Source organism: Rhipicephalus sanguineus, chromosome 1, assembly GCF_013339695.2.
Source record: "Rhipicephalus sanguineus isolate Rsan-2018 chromosome 1, BIME_Rsan_1.4, whole genome shotgun sequence".
Taxonomy (NCBI): Eukaryota; Metazoa; Arthropoda; class Arachnida; order Ixodida; family Ixodidae; genus Rhipicephalus; species Rhipicephalus sanguineus.
The window spans coordinates 302613802-302618866 of record NC_051176.1 but is presented as its reverse complement, the minus strand read 5'-3'; the positions used below and the strand labels follow the sequence as shown (position 1 = coordinate 302618866).

The 5065-nt window shown below is 43.2% G+C and overlaps 1 long non-coding RNA gene across 1 annotated transcript; it reads right to left on the bottom strand.

The window, feature by feature from the left end:
- Positions 1-1302: 1302 nt before the first annotated feature.
- Positions 1303-3765, bottom strand: LOC125756903 (uncharacterized). Its single transcript, XR_007414861.1, has 3 exons — positions 3563-3765; positions 3425-3496; positions 1303-1437 (listed from the first exon to the last, which is right to left on the bottom strand). It is a non-coding gene; the product is annotated as an uncharacterized LOC125756903 (long non-coding RNA).
- Between the last annotated feature and the right edge of the window lie 1300 nt (positions 3766-5065).

Here is a 5065-nt window from a genome sequence, read left to right as displayed (position 1 = left end):
CTTGGCGTACCGTATTTTCCACTTCCATCTACATTTATTCAAAGAATTTATGAAATCATAATTTGTTTATTAGCACAAGTGCTTTCCTAGCTGTCATTTTGCATCACATACATTACCTGGGTCTCTGCACTGTTTTTCTGGTCTGGTCACTGCAATATGTACTTTGTAACGCGCTCCCAAAATAAGATCTCTGCTTTACCCTTATGAAAATGTGAGACGAGTTCAAAAAGAAAGTCTAATGACTTCTGACATTTCAGTCATTTGACGCTCTAATGTGTCCCTTTAGAATTTTGTAATGTATTTGAAATGCCATTCAAAAACATATTGGCCGATCATTCTGATGCGTATTAACATGTGATAGTCTGATGCGGATTAACATGTGATAGTCCGATGCGTATTAACATTTGATAGTCTAGTGAGCATGAAACGACCTTTGACATCAACACTCATTTGATTCTCTAATGTATTTCTTCAGAATTGTTTTAATGTACTCATAATGTCATTCAAAAACATATTGGCCACCGTCATTCTAATGTGTCCTTATGAGTGACTTTCTTGTGAGTATGAAACATCCTGTTTGCAATGACCCTCGGCCAAGCTTGTGCTTCGTGGCCAATGACATTCATAACATTCCTGAAACAGAACTATTACAGTGCATGATAAGATTTATGATATGTCCGAATGATAGTACGGAATCACATATTAGTTGTGCCTGACAATGTGTTTGCTGGTTGATACACATGCAGCCAAGCATCATACAAAAGTGCATGTATGCACCTTCTACGACACTTGTGCTGTACAAAGACATTTCTCAACAAAAGAAAATGGATAAAAACATTTATTGACTGGGAAACATGCAGAGGTTAAATGAAAGAAAAATATGGTGTACACCTGTCATATCTTCGTTTCGTTTAATCTGTCTACTTAACATTGATGACAGATTGCTTTTGATGCGCAGGGTCCTTGTAGGGAATCCATGTATGTGTATCCATGCATGTGTATCCTGCACGAAAGATCGCAGTAAATATATAAGAGTTGCAAAGAAAACTTTATCCAACACATCGTGCACCTTAGAACACTTAGATGTACTGCCAAGGCCCCGTGCAAGTAGTTGACAAAAAGCACTTTTGTGAAGTTAGAGTTAGTCAAAATTGCATCTTATATCGCATTTCCAATAGAAACTTTCAGCAAATCCTGTAAGAAAACAGGAAAACAACACAGAAGGTCAAGTCCAGCATCAAGTATACATTAATGGAGTTACGTCTAGGGTCTTGTTTCTTTGATCTTAGAATTCCCTCAAAAAAGTTGCAATAGGTTCATGAGCAGGCGCAACATGTCGAAGCTTTTTGTAAAGATTGAAACAAATGCCTACCATAAAATATAAGCTCGACCAGGCTCACAGGTAGAACGCTCCCATCTTCGTCTGCAAGCTGTCGTCTGCTTCAGTTCCACGAACAGGTGAGATCACCGGGTACATATGTTAAGGATACCAGAAAACATTCATGAGTTGGTGCACCACACAGACCTTACAGCTCACACACAATACATACAATGTATTCAGGCAAGTCTATGTTTATATACCAGCAAGGGCCTTGAATGATGGACTCAGATTGCGCTATAAGAACAAGTATAACCTGAGCAACGGCTCATGGCAGACAACTGTAATGGTGCCATTGCAAGCCGAACTTTCAGAAACTTATGTACTTAGTAAACACTATGTGGTTGGAGAACGCAGATTACGATATAGGTCATTTAAATAACGAAAATTACATCAACTCTGCTACACAATATAAAATGCATAAATTGATAAAATAAGAGTATGTGTGGCCCATGTGCACACTCCATAATGCCGAGCTTTACATATTGTATTATATGATGAATTTGAGCCGTTTAGGAAAGTAATTCTAGTCGTGTTAAAGCCAATCAATGCCTGGAATATCGGCTTGAATTTGTAGTGCTGCAAGCCATAAAAAAAAAACCGTTAACCACTTTTGTCAGCCTTCTCTAAACTTCTGCACACATAGTTACATATGAGAATTTAGATTTGTTTCCCATAATAATTACTTCATAAAATTAAAGTAGCACTCTCACAATGAATGCTACGTCTTAGTCGCACAACCTGCAAATAAGAACGCTTTTTCAGTTTCATGCTGCCTTAAGAAAAGCTCACAAAAGAAACATGAACTTTAGATAAGCACATAATTGAGGTGTGCTTTTGCCACCCCAGCACAGTGGATAAAAAGCTCTTGGAACAGTGCTGCTTAACCATTACAACAACTTCTGTTAATATAAACCAGTATGCTTCAGGAAACAATATAACGACGGGAAAAATATTTCACATCATTTTTCTCAAGCACAAATATTGCAACAAAGGGCACCTTGCCAAACGCAACTGGCACATTTGTCTAGAATTGATAATTATATACATCTTGTGCTCTTTCAAATTACTGTACACATGGTGTTAGTACCAGAATATAACGTAATTCACTGACTTGTATTATCTTCAAGTGGGTTCACCCAACGCAAGTTCGTTTCTCGTAGCAACGACCTTGCACAGTCAGATTAAAATCCTAACCATAGTGCAACTAACTTCTAACAAAAACAAGCGCGGTGCAGTAGTCGCGGAGAAAGCCACAAACACACGCCACTGAACAGCACCGCGCGCGCATGTGCAGCCGCAGCGTGTTTTTATATCTTCCTCCCCGCGTACTACATGCCAATTATTACTGAGTTTCCTGAAAAGTTACTTCATTTGTACCTGCATCATGAGAAGGCTAGGCGATGAACGTTATGTTTAAAGCAGTTCTATTTCCGAAGTGATAAGCCATCGTACAAGTAGCTTCAGGCGATGATCTCGTGCAGTATACAGCTGTAGTCGATTTCAATAACTTTCGACGACGCTAAGAAGTTTATTTACAGAATCACAACTCGGATACAAAAAATCTTGCAAATTATTCTTCCTTCGGTTTACGATCGCTTCTGAGCGGCGGAATGCCAAGAGCGGGCCACTTTCTCTCTCTCCTCGGTCGCGACCCGTCCCCTCTCCGGGAAAGAGCCATGCTCTCAGTCCTTCCCTCCTACCTCACCTCCCCCCTCCGGTCCCCTATGCCCAAAAGGGCGAGTGTTGCCCTCCCTGCGACACATACATCGCGCAGGCGTCCCCAAGGTCAACCAGTTCCCGAGTAGAGAAGCAGCAGCGGGAAGCGGGCGGGCCGAGCGACAGGCATTCTTGGAATCGAAAAACAGCCAAGGAAGAAGAGCGCCATGACAAGAAACGCTTGCGTTACAGAAGCGAGCGGAGTATCGCGCAAAGCAACGCGCCTTCATCCACCCGTTGCAGTTGTAGGTAGTGAACGCACATGGTGAGTGCTTCATACAACCGTATAAAGTGCACAGAAAGCATTGAGCACAGCGTAAAACATACCTGTCTATCATCCTTCCTCTGGCCATCATCCCCGCAGAGTGAACACACCGCCCAGACGATCACACTCGGTTCCTGCGTAAAAGACGTCATGTAATGAAGTAACCTAGCTGTGTAATTCAGAAATATTCTAGAACTTACCAAAATCAGGCATCCACTGTGCACTCTTCAGCTTTACAGTCCACAATGTACCGTACACTCGGCGACAGTCTTGTCAAAAGGCTGCTGTACGTCCGCACTCGCCTTCAGTCACGAGACTAGGACCTAGATCGTCTTGGAAGGTACACTTGACATTTAATCAAGTAACCAACGTGCATAATCGATAAACGTGGTAACGAAGCATTGCAGAACACAGCATGGCACACACACACACACACAAACCGCGCGCACCGTGCACCCGTCAAACAACTAAAGCGCCCCCAAGGACAACTTTTCTTGGCAATGAAGGGAAGGCTACGGGGGCGGAGCTACTGCACATGTACTGCTCCGCGAAATAGTCCGGTTCGGCGCGCGTTTCGAATTTAGTTTTGGTTTGTGAACCTTCCGTACCTCATGTGACGGCCATTTCTTGTTCGAGCGGCCGTCTCAGGCTTATACAGCCATTTGCTAGTGAAATTCGTCAGAAGCTCCCTTGGCGAGTCGTCGGGAAAGGTGGAGGGTGACGAGCGCTCACTTGAAGACGAAGGCGCTATTTTGACTGTGAGGTGCACGTAAAAGGTGCGACGTTTTCACAAGTGCAAAAACGCGAAATGACGCTGCATAAATCAAAACAAATATAAATATCTCCTTGGTGCGCGCTGACCCTCTCTTCAAACAGCGCTCCGTAGAAAATAAAGCAATGTTGTTGTTTTTATTTGTCACTGTACATAAAAAAAGTGTATTTATGGCTTTTTTTAACCCGTGTATGCATGTTGGGAATGTGTTATGGCTGTTCGATTTTGTTATACAACTATACATTTTGTTTTGGGGAAATGAAAGTTAGAAATGGGCAGTTTTCAAACTCGCATCGCAGACGACGGTCATCTCTGAGTCCTTACTCAAAAGAAACGCTTTTTTGTTTCAAGTTACTGCCCTCTCCCGTGGATAGAAAGAGGTAGGGATTATGATAGGAGGAGGGAATGGGTAGGGTGTGATAGGCGACACCCAACGTTGCACACAGAGGAGGTAAATGGGACAAGGAAGGAGTGAAGGGAGAGAGGAGTTGACGCCGTGGAGAACGGAAGAGAGTCGCGTGGAGACGACATTACGAGGGGGCGGGGCGGGAGAAGGATGTACGCGACGTTGGGCCAAATCGAACTTTGGTTGTCGGCTGCTTCTGACCAGCGTTGCAACAGCGAGGAGAGATAGAGACAGTAGTTTGAGGTTGGGAAAAACGCTTGTCCGCGTATCTTTGCAACCAACAACATTCTGTTTTGGACATATATGTAAGTGCACCATGCATAAGAACAGTCCCTAATTTTTATCACAACAATAACGAACTTTTTTTCTGTACGTCACCCATTGTCCACAGTTCCAATTCTTCTCCGCCCCCCAAAATCCTTCGCGACGCCGTGCGGGTAATCCCCACTCTCCTCCGTTAATTTCTACTGGACAAATGGGCAACAGGGCCCCTGAGCGAGTGTTCGCAGTGTCACTTGATCATAT